This window comes from Loxodonta africana, chromosome 19 (genome assembly GCF_030014295.1).
Source record: "Loxodonta africana isolate mLoxAfr1 chromosome 19, mLoxAfr1.hap2, whole genome shotgun sequence".
Lineage (NCBI taxonomy): Eukaryota > Metazoa > Chordata > Mammalia > Proboscidea > Elephantidae > Loxodonta > Loxodonta africana.
This window is the reverse complement of record NC_087360.1, coordinates 9,526,704-9,543,017: the sequence shown is the minus strand read 5'-3', so window position 1 is coordinate 9,543,017 and position 16,314 is coordinate 9,526,704. Positions and strand designations below refer to the sequence as shown.

Below are 16,314 nucleotides of genomic sequence, written 5' to 3'. Positions count from 1 at the left end.
CTTCCAAAAAATCAGCCAATCAGAACACTATGGAGCACAGCTCTATTCTGACACACGTGAGGTCACCATGAGTCAGAGTCGACTTCATGGCAATTGGCTTTTTTTAATAATAGCAAGCACTTATATAGTGTTACTATGTGCCAGGAACCATTCTAAGTGCTTTATAAATATTAACCCATTTAATCCTCTTAACCTACCGCAGGCACAATTATTAACCTTATTTTTTAATGGAAATGAAGTCACCTGCTCAAGGCTATACAACCTTAAAAAGAAAAGGGAAGCTGTTTAAATCCCCACAGGAAAAGAAGGTAACACGTGGTTTTGCACCAGGACCTAAGGTTATGCCCTTGGGCAGAGTAACGTGAACTTGACTCCTGGTGGAGGGGGGGACAGAGGAGAATCAGCAGACACACATAGGCAAGCGGCTGCACCTGACTCGAGCAGAAGGGCATGACAGGGACCTAAACCAAAAACCAAACCCTTTGCTGTCGAGTCAATTCTAACTCACAGCGACCCTACAGGACAGAGTAGAACTGCCCCATAGGGTTTCCAAGGAGTGTCTGGTGGATTTGAATTGCTGACCTCTTGGGTAGCAGCCTGAGCTCTTAACCACTGTGCCGCAAGGGCTCCATGTGAACAGCAACAGACCTATATTATTTAGGGTTCTTTGGGTTGTACACAACAGAATTCCAACTAAAAGCGGCTTAAGCTTTAAAGGGAAATCGCTTCTTATATAGTTGAATAGCGCATAAGTAGGTTTAGGCATGGCTGGATCCAGCAACTCAAATATTGGCAGAGTTTGATTTCAGCTTCCCTCTGAGCTGCCCTCTTCTTCTCCTACCATGGCTGGCTTCCTCTAGTAATCTCTGGAGAATGGCTGCTGGCAGCCCCAGGGATATATCTTCCCAGAAGAAGAAGGACTCTTCTCCCCCCATGGTCATATAGAAGTGTCTTAGTTATCTAGTGCTACTAAAACAAAAATACCACAAATGGATGGCTTTAACAAAGATAAATTTATTCTCTCACAGTCCAGGAGGCTAGAAGTCCAAATTCAGGGTGCCAGCTCCAGGGCAAGGCTTTCTCTCTCTGTCCACTATAAGGGAAGGTCCTTGTCATCAATCTTCCCCTGGTCTAGGAGCTTCTCAGCACAGGGACCCTGGGTCCAAAGGACGTGCTCCTCTCCTGGTTCTTCATTCTTGGTGGGATGACGTCCCCATGTCTCTCTGCTGGATTCTCTCTTTTATATCTCAAAAGGGAATGACTCAAAATACAACCTAATCTTGTAGATGGAGTCCTGCCTCATTAACGTAACTGTCTCCAGTTCTGCCTCATTAACACCATAGAGGTAGGATTCATAACACATAGGAAAATCACATCAGATGACAAAATGGTGGACAATCACACAATACTGGGAATGATGGCCCAGCCAAGTTGACACACACTTTTGGGGGACACAAATCAATCCACAACAATAAGTCACAGGGAAGTTCTATCAGAACACAACCAGGTCCCTTCATTTACATACTTTTTTCTTTTTTATGGCTGTTTTTCTGCTACAGCCAGAGACCAAGCAGCCCACAAAGCATAAAATATTTACTATTTGGCCCTTTACAGAAAAAGTCTGCCAACTCCTATTTTAGACAATAACAACAACAGCAACACTTAGCTGACATACATTGAGTATGTACTGTGTGCCAGACACAGTTCTAAGCACCCATTTGCTTCTTATAGCAATCCTGTGAGGTGGGAAAACTGAGGCATAAAGAGGTTAAGAGAATTCACACTCAAGGCTAGTAAGTAACAGAGCTGGGATTCAAATTCAGCAGCTTGACCCCGAATCCCATGCTTTTAACAGCTCTGCTAATCAAACATGGGTCCTCTGCAAGCTTCGGTAGGTAGGTTTCTAAATCAGGCTGTGATTTCCCAACTACTGGTCCAAACACACACGCGCACGCGCACACACACACACACACACACACTTGCTGAAGCAAGTCCTGAATCCCACACAGAGCTCCCTCTGCTCATGAGCTGAACATTCACTGCCCCATTAGTGCTCTTATGCTCTGACCTGTCCCAAAGAGCCACTGGCTTCTCCTGGTGGACAGGGTGGCCCGAATCCCCAAGAGCTGGCCAGGGCTGCATGAGCTCTACCACCCAGGGTTCCAGTGATAAACCTGCTTCTCCCGCAGTGGAATTTCACTAGGTCTGGAGCTCAGAAGAGCCTACGGACCTCTGATGTTTCTTGTTAGCCTAGGGGCTGTCCAGGGAATCAAGTCCTACCTCCTGCCCTCAGCAGGTCACTGGAACGCTTCAGGCTACGGAGAACAGAGAGCTCGACTGCTGGTGCAGGGAGACAGCAGGCTGGAGCCAGGAGCATGGCCCACATCAGAGTTCAGGGCTTCCCCACAGGCTTGGGTTCAAATTCTGATGCTGCCACTAACCAGCTGTGTGACTCTAAGCAAAGCATTTCCTCTCTCTGGGCCTCGGTTTCCCCATTGGTAAAATGGGGGTAACAGCAATGCCCCTGCTGAAGGGTAGTTGTGACGCTAAGAAGTAACATATAACAAGCACTCAGCAGAGTGTGAGGGTTAAGGCTCTGCAGTCGGACTGACCTGCATTCAAATCCTGTCTACACTACACTTCTGTGCAACCACTACTTGGCTGGCCTGTTTCCTTATCTATCAAATGGGAATATTGAAGCTTTTTTTTTACCTCTTGGGCTTGTCGTGAGGATGAGCTGAGCCAACTGGCAGTTAGTGGGGTCAGAGCAGTGTCTAAAGTGCTCAACGACGTTAGCTTTTAGAATTATCATCAATCAAGGCACACAAGAAATGACTATTTCGGCAATGAAATATGCTCCTAATTTTTGGCCTCTGGGAGGCTGGTCCCAGGCCCCGGCGAGGTAACCCAGCGTTCCAGGGCCTTGATGCTGTTGGAGCCAATCCCACAAAGATGCCCGGCCCACACGGCTCCACGGGAGAGGCTGGCCACTGTGGTCCTGGTTTGGTTTCTGCACGTTCCCCAGAGGCAGTGTCCTTCTAGTGGCTTTCTCCCATTAGTGCTTGCAAGGCTTGGCTGAGGTGACTGAGGTGGAGGGGGGCCAAGGAGATAAAGGGGCTCCCCTTAAATACTCTTTTGGTGATTAAAGCTCTGGCCAAGGGCCCCTGGTAGCCAGCCTGGCCCTCTGAGCCCTGGAAAGGTTTCCGCCAGCCCCCTGAATGAGGACGGTTCCTTAGAGGGTCTGGGCCCCATCTTGCCTCCAGCCCACAGATCTCTGAGCTCCAGCCCGCACACCCACTGCATACCCAACCTCTCCCCTGGGAGGACAGTGGCATCTCAGATTTTCTGGACCACGATGGGACTCTGATTTCCCACCTCCTACCTGCTCCCAGTGCTCCTCCCAGCGGTCTCCGCCCCCCCCTTCGGGAAAGGGCACTCCTTTCACTAGACCTCAGGCCAGAGTCTTGAGGCCTCTTCGTTCACTCAATTCACCCGGTAAACCACCCACCAGCGAGGTGGTCAGGTCCACTTCAAGGTCAAGTCAAAACCAGGCCTCTGCCACTACCCAGTCTCCTGCAGCTGCCTGCTGGCACCCCTGTGGTGCTGTTCTGGAGGCATCCCTGAAGATGTCCTCAGATCAGGTCACTGCCCTGCGTAACCCTGCATCAGCTCCTGGGGCTGAGACAAACCCTGGCTCTTCTGCGTGGCTAAAGGGGCTCTCAGATCCGGCTCTGCCTGCTCTCCATCCAAACCTCCTGCCCACCACACTCCCATGACACTGCCTCTCCATGCTCAGAGCAGCCCTCCCTGACACACACCACATGTGTGCACATGCAGACACATGCGAAGACGCACCCACAGAGACAGATGCACACATGCACATCACACTACATACAGACACAGATTAAAAAAAACACATACCCGCAAACACTCCACACTACAGACATGGATACCCAGACACAAGATACCCAGAGATAAAAATGTACACATCCACCCTACATTACACACATAGACCCAGGCACACACCCAGATGCCCACAGATATAAAGATGCACACACCCAGATGTGCCCTACCTCACACACACACACTTCACACACACATAGCCAACACAGGCACACACCTCACACACACACAAGCCAACACAGACAGACTTCACACACACACAAGCCAAGAGACATGCTTTACACACGCACCTCACACACACAGCTTATACACACACCTCAAACACAGATACAAACCAATGCAGACACACACTTCACAAAGACAGTTACACACACAGTCAATGCAGACACACACCTCACACGCAGACACACACCTCACACGCAGACACACACCTCACATAGACACACACACACACACACTCACACAGCCAGTGCAGATACCACCCCTTACATGCAGGCACACACTCACACAGGAGCAAATGCAGAGACATATCTCACACAGACACACGTGACAAGATGGACACACTGCTGACAGATACACGTACACACAAGCTAATGCTAACACACAGCTGACAGAGAGACGCACACACACAGAAGCCGATCCAGACACACACCTCACAGGCACTCACATACACACAAGCCAGTGCAGACACACACCCCATACGCACTCACACAGAAGCCAATGCAGACACACAGCTCACACAAACACACAAGCTAATGCAGACACACACCTCACAGAGACACACACTCACACAAGCCAATGCAGACACACATCTCACAGAGACACATACTCACACAAGCTAATGCAGACACACACCTCACAGAGACACACACTCACACAAGCTAATGGACACACACCTCACAGAGACACATACTCACACAAGCCAATGCAGACACATACCTTACACACTGACATACACACAAGTCAACGCAGACACACACCTCACATATACTCACACACACACCCAATGCAGGCACACATCTCACACACACACACACACACACAAGCCAAGGAGGACACACAGCTCACAGACACACACACACAAGCGAATGCAGACACACACATCTTACATGCAGACACTCTCACACACACACACACAGCCAATGCAGACACACACCTCACGGCCAGACGCAGGCACTTCTTCTCTTCTTCTCATAACCACCTCCTTCCCCTGCTGCTCTCCGCCATGGACACTGCTTGTTTGCCTCTTGCTTTGTCTCACAATCTGTGACTCTTTTATTCTATTTGTTTACGTGTTTACTGTCTGCCCCTCCGTTCCCCCAGCTAGGCTCTCTGTGCCAAGAGGCCTGTTTACTGATCTATCCCTAGCACCCAGCACACAGTAGGCACTCAATAAGTATCAAAGGAAGAAAGGAATAATCCCCTTCCTATTATAAAAAGGATGTGTCATTTGCATGCTTGTATGTGTGTTAAAATGTCCTGGAAGAACAAACAAGAAACTAGCGACAGCTGTGAACGGGGCTGGAGGTTCAGAAGTTCAGGAGACATACTGTTCATTTTACACTCATCTTTAATGTCTAAATACTTAAAGATCACATGGATACTGTTTACAGAATAATGCATCTTTAAAAATTAATATTTTCAAATGGTCTGCCCCAGTGGTTCTCCAAAACCGGTCCAGCATCAGCCCCCTTGGGAAGGGTTTCCAAAGCTCTGGCAGGAGAATCCAGGCGGGGCTCCAAGACAGGTATTGTCAACACCTTCCCCAGGGTTTTGGGGATGGCATGAGGACAGGGGTCTGCACGTGAGAACAGGGGCCTGCACAGCACTTCCCAGGCACCAGGGAAGCCCAGACGCACCAAGGACTCATCCCTGTGCCCCTCTCTCGGTGGCCAGCCTGTCTGCCAAGGAAGGAAATTAAGCTTGTCTGGGGCTGAATGTTATTCCTGAAACCACAATGGTGGCTCTGGGAACCAAGGGTGCAGGGATCGTGGCTCAGGGACAGCTTTTTCTAGATTCTTCCCAGGAACAGAAGCTAAGTTGACTGACCCATGATCACAAAGGTGGTCCTTGTACCCCTTCCTTTTTTTTAATAGAAAGTTTTGCATTGTATGTATAGCCCTATCCAATGTCATAATCTCACAAAGCTTCCATTATGCTGTAAGGACTTAAAAAAAAAAAACACCTGTAACAAGATTCACAGGTTCCTTCAGATGGCTGTCTTCACACACTCCTGATGGCGACACCCCAGGCTGCCAACACAGCTCTTTTCCTCTCAAAGTCCCATTCCCGTCCCAACAGCAGGCTGTTTTTTTCCACTGCCCCATCCCAAGAGGACAAACATACTTTTTCCAAGTGTCTGAAAAAGCAGCCGATCTTAGAGGAGATAGAGGTTTATAAGAAAAAACAAACGAACAGAGGTGTTTCCAGCTGGTCATCTGCTATATTAAGGCCCCGCCACCCCGCACCACCGCCCCATCATCCCTCCTATTTTGGAGTGGGGAGAAGACAGGGAAGGAGATTGTCTCTGATCCTCTGTTTTCACCTGACATAATTGAAAACTGCTTTTCTATTACCTGTGCTATCGATGGCCGCCCGTCCTACCTTCCCTTTGAGCCTTCCTGAGTGCATCTCTGTGGAATCATGTGGGTCCTTTGGCATCGCTGCAGGGATTTGGTCTAATTTCTACATCTTCTGAGGGTCCCACTTGCCTTACTGGTCCTCGGACAGGATCAGGTTGAGACAACGCGGCAACTCATTCCCGTGCTGGCCTCTTTGTTTAATGTCTCGATGAACAGCTGAATATTCCCTTTTAAGTGCACCTCCCGGAATATCCATAGCCATTGCCAAAGGCACAAGCTGCCATCCCGGAGTAACCCTTGACTCTGCCCAACTCCCTCCTACCAGCCCCAAAATGACTTACAAGACAGAGATGGCAAATATGTAGCATGCATATGGCCCCTGATGCCTCCCACAACCATGGCAGACATTATTAATGGATTGTCCACTCCTACCCTACAATCTAACCCATCAGTAAATTTGATGAATTGGACCTCTAAAGTAGAGCCCAATCAATTATTACCCATCCTCTACTATTCTACCCAGACACCTGCAATAATCTTGAATCTGGTCTTCCAGCTTCTCCACCTGCCTCCCTTCCATCAATTCTCCACATACCACCTGGAATGATCTTTTTAAAGCTTGAATCTTTTAAAAGCATAAACCAGACCCTAGCACTTCCCTACTGAAAATCCTCCAGTGGCCTCCCATTGCAATTAGAATAGGACCTCAACTCCATCCCATGGCTTATGAGCCCTGCAAGGAGCCGGCCTTGCTGACACCTACTTTCTGGGGCCTCTCCCTCCCCTGATTGGAATATAAATTCCTTTATGGAGGAATTCTGGCTGCCCAGTTCATGGCTGGGTCTTTAGTGCCTAGAACAAAGCCTGACTCATAGTAAGTACTCCAAACTGCTTATAGATTGAATGGACTCCGTTTTCTGATCCAGAGTGCGATTTAAGACTCCTTCTCAGCATGGTGCTCCAGGAAGCTATCATTGACCTCTCAGCATTAGCATGCAAGGTACAATCAACTTTCAAATCCTGTTCTAATACTGGGTGGTTCTATCCATCTCCAATTACTTTATAATGTGGCAGTGTACAAATAAATGCATTTTAGCCCTCTTGGCCAGCTTGCTTTTCTTTCATTACAGAAAAAATTTTAATCCTTTACTCCCTGTAGTGGAAAAAGGTTTGGGGAGGCTGAGCTTTGGCCTTGACAGGGCTAACAGAGTCTCTCAGCTTTGGGTATCTGGTGGCAGAGACCTTGGGGAATCTTTGAGGAACTTCCTCTGTGTTTAGACCAGTTCATCAATGAGGCTGTCACTGCAGAAAAGGTGCTCAGGAAAGTCAGGCCATGGGCTGCTGCCCTTTACAACCGGCTGAGTCACCACAATGGATACGAGTGGATTCTAGAAAATCTCAACTTCGGGAAAGCCCAGGTGTCTCAGAACTGGAGGAACCATTGGAAAATAGAGGAGAAATATTTCAAAACTGGGAGCCCAGAGGAGAGTGGATTCTGGGTTTACTGACTAGCTTCTCTGTTCAGGGACATCTTGGAGCAAAAGATGAAATTTCTTGGTGCTCCTGCCAGATTTCTTGGGGAATGGGAATGAGGGCAAGAGGAAAAGGGGATGGAGAAAGACTAGGGTAATTAGTGCTATTAATTACATCTCAACCACAGCCTGTTTCTGCCCCAGGATTAAAGAAACATTCATTTGGAACCACTATTAAGGTCTTAAATGCAATGCTTCACAAATCAGGGTGGTGGAATGAAAATTCTTTCTCTGTAGGGACCAGGAGGCAGAGAGTAGAGAATTTTCTATCCAGGTTGCTGCGGCTCAGCTAGAAAAGCCAGGGCTTGTAAGCCAGGGTGGAAGGTGGTTCACTTGTTATTGTTGCTATTTTTTTTCTTCTTCTTTTTTTAAAGCTGTTTCAGGCGGGGACATGTTCCAAATATATAATCTAATGTGCTATAAAAATCACTAATGTGATTATACTTTTATATCATATTAGAGAAAATGAATACTAATTCAATAAAATTCAATACCAAACGCTAATTTGGTACAACCACAAATTGCTGAGAGGCTGCAAAAGATCTTGCTGGGCTGAACTTTCCGGCCGATGCCTGAGAGAACATGCGGGAGTTGAAGCATGGGGCTTGGTGAATCGGGTGGCCAGGGATGCCGGGGTCTGCCGTCCCCTCTGTGGCCAACAGATGCTAGGGTGGTTCCCCTGGGAATACACATCTTGTCACCTGACAAGGGATTTCCCAGTGCTCAGAAGAATTTTTCAAATCAAAAGGAATGAAAATGCACTTGGATGTTTTAACTAAGCATGTCATTCACAGCATTATCAGACAGAGGCTGCCTCTAAGTCAGTGACAAGGCTGGGAACAGCTTGGCTTCTCAGAAGAAGTGTAACTTAGGAAGTAACATTAACGGCCAATGTCTACCAGCTTTTACTAAAGGTAGGCCATTTGCTAAACTCTTTTCTTATATTCACTCATTTAACCCTTGAGATGACCCTATGAAGTAGGAACCGTTTTTATACCCATTTGGCAGATGAGAAAATGGAGACTTAGATAGGTGAAGTGACTCACCCAAGGTCACACAGCCAGCGAGGAACAGAGTTGGAATGCAAGGCCAGGCTGTTTCGCTCCTGAGCTGTTTCTTAATCACTCACTTCAATTGCTTCTAGGTCAGAACAGAAAACCAAACCCACTGCCTATGAGTCAATTCTGACTCAAGGCAACCCTACAGGACAGAGCAGAATTGCCTCATAGGGTTTCCAAGGCTTTAAACATTTACAGAAGCAGACTGCCAGATCTTTCTCCTGTGGAGTAGTAAACCGCCAACCTTTTGGTTAGCAGCTGAGTGCTTTAACCACTACGCCACCAGGGCTCCTTTCTAGGTCAGAAGTCAGGTCCATTTAACAGACAATTCACTTCACTGGCATTACCCTCATGTTATCCTTGAGGCAACCATTGGGGTAGATGTTATTATTCCCATTATACACATGTGAAGCTGTGGGTCAATGTCACATGCCACAGAGAAAGGAAGCAGCAAAGTCAGGACTCAAACTCAAGACTGGCCAGCTCCAAACCAAGGTCTTATAACCACTGTACTACACAGCCTCCCAATCTCCAGAGCCAAGGCCACCATCGCAAAGAAAGGTTCCTCCTCCCCAAACTGCTGCTCAACATCCCTTCTCCCACCAGCCCCCATGCATTTCATGAACATTCTTCCCCACTGATGCAAAGACAGTTGGGGTCAGCTTCTGGGACAATCCTTCTCCCTGGAATTTCTCTCGCAGGACCCCTGTCTCACTGCTTGCCCACCCTTCCATCTCATGGGCTCAGCGCCCCATTTTATTGTCAAGCATCACCCACATCATCCCATCCCAGGCAGCACATCCAGCAACGCTGGGCCAGAATTACGATGTCTCGGCTCGCCTTCATAAATAATATTTTGCAATTTCCTCGTCCAGGGGCATGGATAAATTATTCTTCGGCGTCAAGGTTACGATGATCAAAAAGGTGGCCCGGCTGGCTTTCCTTGAGAGTGGGGATAAAAAGAAGGCTCTGATTACATCGCCGGCGCCAGGCAGAGGGGGAGCCCATGGCCCCAGCTTCTGCCTCGTGGCTGTGCGACAATCAGATACCAGAAAACGCACAGGCTCTGATTTGAAGGTCCTGCTCAAAAAGGGATTGGCACGACAAGCGTGTTTGGCTTTTACATCACTCAAAGGTGGCTTGACAGAACACAGCGCACTTAGCACTGTTTTCTTGTTCCCTTTGTTGTAAGCCTCCACCCACCCGGCCACACTAACCTTCTGCCTCCATCCCCCACACTCTCTTTACACAGGGACACACTTTTTTTTTAAACATGTTATCATGATAAAACGTACATAAAACTTTGCCATTTTAGCCATTTAAGTGTGTAATTCAGAACCATTCATTACACTCACCATGTTGTGCAACTATCACTACTATTTCCAAAAGTTTTTTATCACACCCAACACAAATGCAGGACCTCTGAAGCCGTTCATTGCCACCCCCGCCCCGCCCCGCCCCAAGCCACTGGTTACCACTAGTAAACGTTTGTCTCTACGCACTTGCCCATTCCAGACATTTCATATAAATGGGGTCGTACAATATTTGCTTTTTTTTGTGTCTGGCATAATGTTTTCAACGTTCACCCACATTGTAGCATGCACCAGTAAATAATACTCTACTGTACGTAAGGGACATGCTCTTTTCAAAGTTGCAACCAAGGGTGTATCAGGTGGGTTATTTTGTGTTCTTAATTATATATTTGGACTCCCTGAGTGGTGCAAATGGTTAAGTGGTTGACTACTAGCCAAAAGGTTGGTGGTTCAAACCTACCCAGAGGCACCTAAGAAGACAGGCCTGGTGATCTGCTTCCAAAAGGTCATAGCCTCAAAAACCCTACGGAGCAGTTCTACTCTGCACACATGGGGTCACCATGACTCAGAACTGACTTGACCGCAACAATTTTATATTTGCTTATGGTCTGTCTCCCACACTGGAATACACGTAGTCCCTGGGTTACAAATGTCTGACTTACTTATACAAACCAACCCCCATGAAGCCTAATATACTCAAAATTTGAGGTACATGCAATGGTTCGTAATAACAAACGGGCACTACTTTGCAACACACATCAAAATGTTATTATTACTGTAGTATGTTAAAGATGTGTTTAACATATCTGGAAGTGTTTCTTTAATGTTTTTTCATGCACAGAAAGGCACACTATATACTAAGACAAACATTTGACTAACTGACGTTAGATAGGAACCATATCTTACATACCGTACAAATTTCACTTCAAAACAGACTTAGGAATGGAATTCCTTCATAATCCAGGGACTGCCTGTAGAAGCTCCATGAGGGCAGGCATTTAATCTGTCTTGGTCACCACTGTATTCCTAGTGCCTAGAACAGTGCCTGGTTCATAATATATTTGTTGAAGGAACAAATGAATGAATGAATGCCAGAAAGAATGGGTTTTACTTCCTCATGTTGCAATTCCCCAGGACAGTCGCCCAGGACAACCTCTAAGCATCCAGCAGCACCCTTCCTATCTCAGTAGGAATGCCCCTGCACCCTGGGTTGCTTCATGGGATTCTTTGAAGAAAAAGCAAAGGACGAATGTTGGCACCAGCTCTAACCATCCCCCGTCCCTCTCCACCATTTCTTAAGGCTCCCAACCAGCAGACACGCACCACCCGCCTTGTCAAGGTCCCCTCCCATTTACAACCCCAAGGCCACGCTGTCCCTTCCATCATTAGTTTTGTCTCCTGAGAAGGTGCTCTGTTTACATTTCAGGGGATGCAGCCAACGGCCTCGTAAGCCCCGGCTGGAGCGACTTGTCTCAATCCGGGAACGCCAGGCGGGGAGGCAGACATCTTCCTTCCTCCTCCACGCTCTGTCCCACAGAACCTCGTCCGAGGCTTCAGGGCATCGTGCATTCTACCGCCTCTAACACACGCATATTTTTTTAGCCCTGACAGTAAATGTTTTTTGCTTTAACAGCAGTCAAGCCCACGAACAGACATTGCAAACAGGTGGCCCTCGGGTAGGCTATGCCCACAGACACGTTTAGTTTGGCCGTAGCTGTGTGTGCATTTTTTTCCCTTTCTAAATGGGTGATTTTGCATAAAAGTCCTGATTTCAAGCTTCTAGTGAGAAATTATAAAATCTGGCAGCACTAGGCCTATGCAACACTCGACCAGAGCTGCGGGGCTGCTGTCCCTTCAAAGGGGCACACAACCTCCAGTTTGTCGAGTCTGATGAGGTCTCAGTGCCTGGCCACCTCATCCAGGTTCAACTTCTAGGCCTAAGGTTTCTGGCCCTCTTAAAACCTCTGCTTCAGGCCATGCATGTTCTCTGTCAGAATCAGTGGATTGACCCAGGCAAACCTCCTGAAAGGCACTCCTGGGCTACTGGCTGCCTCCACACATAGTAGGTGCTTAATATTCACCGAATGACTAAAGAAATGGCAACAGAAAGTCCAGTCCTTAACAACCACTTAGAAGCAGCTGAAGAGCTGGTCAGACCCACCGGCCTTCAGCAACCTCTCCGCCAGCTAAGAGCTTGCCCTCCCTTCCTCTGGAGGCCAGTAACACCACAAGCACAGCCCAGGCCCCTCTGACTGGCTGTCGGCACTGAGAGCTGGCGACAGACACGATCCACCACCCCTTACACGTGCCCCACAACAAATCTCAGCCTCAGCTTCCCCGTGTGGCCTGCCCGCCACGCATCCAGTAGGCGCCCAATTCTCGCTGCCCTCCCAAATCCGGAAGAAACTGTGAATTCTCCCTGTCAGTACTGTATATCACTTTGAGATATATACCATATTAGCAGAAAGAACTGAATTATATTGCATTCATGATGCAATTAAACACTTCACTAGGAATCAATGTAAAACTGATGAGGCCTGAAAGTAGTGCATATGGCTTAGAACATTATAAAACATTACCTTCACTCAAATCCTTTTCAGTAGCAATTTAAATCTTCTTACAGTTACTGCTGCCAATGGTAAACCATCTACTGATTCATAACAGTGCATGGTAACGAATGAATTTTTTTAAAAATTTATTCAACTACTAAATTACCCATGAAACCGGAATAGCTGACAGGAGTAATCTGAATTATTATTAGCTCTGCAAGTATTGTGCATTAGCCAATTTAAAACCACGTTTCTCAGGCAGGAACCAGTTAGTACAGCCGGAGTGTTAAATGACTGCAATAGTTCTTCATTTTACTGCTGCTTACATTTAAAGGTCAAGAGATAAAAATTACATATGACTCCAAACATAGGAAGGGTGTTTATCTTTTTCTATGAATCAGGTCAGTCGTAAACTTTAAAAAACATTTGAGATGCATTGTACAAACTCAGAGACCTTTGGGACATTTAGAAATCAGAAGGCTGGGGCAGGGGGTCTCTTCTCCTGCCTCCCTCGCTGCAAAAAAAGAGGATACAGCCTCTCTTCTTTGTGGTTCAGAAAAATGCACCCAGGAAGATGCTTGCCCCTATTTCTCCTCCTTGATTTCCACGTCTTACCCCTTCCCTTATGCCCCCAAGCCTCTTCTAGTGCTCTGCAGGGATCTCGAAGCCACAGAAGGAGGAAGTCAAAGAAGCAGGAAGCCTCCCTCCACCCCCCAGAGGTCATTTGGTCCAGTTTTTTCTGCCTCCTGCCTGGGGCAGAAGCAAGACTGAAGCTCCCATGCCCCACCCCTGTCCCTAACTACCTCCCTGCCCCACATTCACTTGGCTGTTGGATTTTTTTCCCCTCCAAAAGCCCAAGGGAAAAACCAAAGCGAGAGAAATAAATAAAGGAGCTGCTTTCTTCAGGAGTCCGATTTTATCAATGCATGACTGAACAAGGACCATAAAACACCAGCCTCATTTCTTTGCCCAGCTTCAATGAGATGTGCACGTGGGTTTTGAGCTCTACAGAAAGGGGAGCTAAGCAAGTTCAAAGGCATGATTCCTTCTTTTTTTTTTAATTTCCTTTTCTGGGGAAAGGCTATTTCTTTTTTTTACCCACAAAGTTAATATATGCCCGCTATAAAAATAAATTCAAATGACAGTGAAGCACACAAAGAAAAAGTTGGCAGATGCATCTCGCTGTTTTGCATTCAGCCATTTAACAAATATTGATTAAGCACCTACTATGTGCCGAGGCCTTGGTGGTTCAGTGGTAGAAGTCTCATCATCCATGCGGGGGACCCGTGTTTGATTTCCCACCAAAGTACCCCAGCCACCACTCGTCCATCTGTCAGCTGAGGCTTGTGTGTTACTATGATGCCGAACAGGTTCCAGTAGAGCTTCTAGGCTAAGACGGGCTAAGAAAAAAGGCCTGGTGATCTACTTCCGAAATTCAGCTAATGAAAATCCTACGGATCACAACAACCCAGTCTGTAGCCAGATGATGCAGGACTGGGCAGTGTTTCATTCTGCTGAGCATGAGTAGGGGCCAACTCAGGGGCAACTAAAAAACAGCATGTTCTAGGACAATGGAGGATACAGCAGTGAATAAAACCTCTGGAACACTCTGGAGCACATCCTTCTGGGCTTTTCTCTACATGTCAACAAATATGTACATCTACAGGTAAGAGTTTTTCTCAAATATGGGATAACATTGTACTACTTGCTTTACTCACCCAACAAACTGTCCTTGACCTCTTTCTTGACTCACTATAATTCCACTGTGTGCACAGACCATGTATTTACTCAGACCCGAATGTGACTCTTTTGCTAATATAAACCTCCTTACAAATGAACATCATTCAAGCTATGGGTGGGCTGTGCCCAGCCTTACCTCAGAGACGGACGTCTGAAGTGTCCTGGCATTTTAAGGACAAAGGAGGTTGACAATTGGGTCACTCTTACGAAATAATCCTTTCAACAGGGAAAGTATTTGTGCCCCCTCTTCCCTCAAATTCTCTCTTGGGCACAGCCTGATTTCTACGGATCAATGTGCCTTAAAAACATGAGCACTCGCAAGCTCACAGGCAGCAGTGAGGACATCTGCTAGCTATTGTGGGCTAGCGTGCCTACCTGGGTGAGAACAGCAGCGACCACCCAATGTTCTCCGTACTGCCAGGAGGCCTCTTTTAAGCCACTGGTTCTCAACCAGGGGCAATTTTGCCCCCAAGGGGATATTTGGCAATGACTGGAGATATTTTGGGTCATCAGAACTTGTCATCTAGTGGGCAGTCCCCCCAAACAAGGAATTATCTGGCCCAAATTGCCAACAGTCCTAAGGTCGAGAGATCCTGCTTTAATCCAGGTCTGGGAGGCCTAGGATGGTACAGCTGAGGGAATGGATCTTGGATACAGACAACTGTGTTCAAGGCTCAGCTCAGCCACTTGCTAGCTGTGTGACAGCGGATAAATGACTTAACCTTTCTGACCCTTAGATTCCTTATCTATAAAATGGAGATATTAACAGTACCTACTTCTCAGGTTTGTTGGATTAAATGAGATAATTTGTGTTAACTATGCAATGCAGCATCACATTTTATTACTACTAGCAGTAACAGCAGCAGTCTCTTTAGGGAAGAGTAAAGGATGGGGCCCTGGGTAAAGAACCTCCCCGATAAGTGAGTCCCTATATTTTGGGTACCCGGACCACCGAGTCCTCATTCACCAGGCCCACTGGACACATCACCTTCCTGGACACATTTACCTGGCCTTTTCTACCTCTGGCTGCAGCAGCCCAGGGGATTGCTCTGGGCCTGCTCCCATTCTCCCCTTCTTGGCCAGGTGATCCCCCTCACAGCCTTGCAGGGGCTCCTCTCCCGGCTGGCACCTCACCCATTTTCATCCCACCCCCATCTCAATGTGACAGTCTGTTATCAAAGCTGGTTATCACTGGTTACCTCGTGATCGGGTCCCAACCTCACAGGAGCTAGATCCTGGGAGCCGAGAGAGTGGGTGGGCAGGGGTGGTGGCTTCTGCTCAGAAGGCCTCAACGGCTCCAGCTCCTCACTCCCAGCTCATGGGGAGCAGGGTGTGCAAGGGAAAGGGGGCCTCCCTGGGCAGAGAATGAGGAGCAGCCGCAGCCATAAATCACATGACGGAGGCACAGTGGAAGCGGGGGGCGGGGGGGACACGACACGGGACAAAGCAGGGAGAGTCGATCAAGGGAACATAAATCTCAGCCTTTTTTGTGCTGCTCTGAGCTGGCTGCCTTCCTGGGTGGGCGGAGCTGATGTTGTGATCCCCCTGCCCCTCAAACATGGCCAGGTTTGTCAATCCCACAGATCTGGGTTCAAATTCCAGCTGCTACTGATCATGAGCTGTACCTACTACACTGT

General features: G+C 47.7%; 1 protein-coding gene across 1 annotated transcript in view; it reads right to left on the bottom strand.

Annotated features, from left to right (window-relative positions):
* Positions 1-13,067, bottom strand: part of CUX2 (cut like homeobox 2) — a 162,219-nt gene extending 149,152 nt beyond the window's left edge. The window contains exon 1 of the mRNA XM_064272200.1: positions 12,968-13,067. The gene's annotated coding sequence lies outside the window, so the exon portion shown is untranslated. The remainder of the gene's footprint in view (positions 1-12,967) is intronic.
* Positions 13,068-16,314: the final 3,247 nt, after the last annotated feature.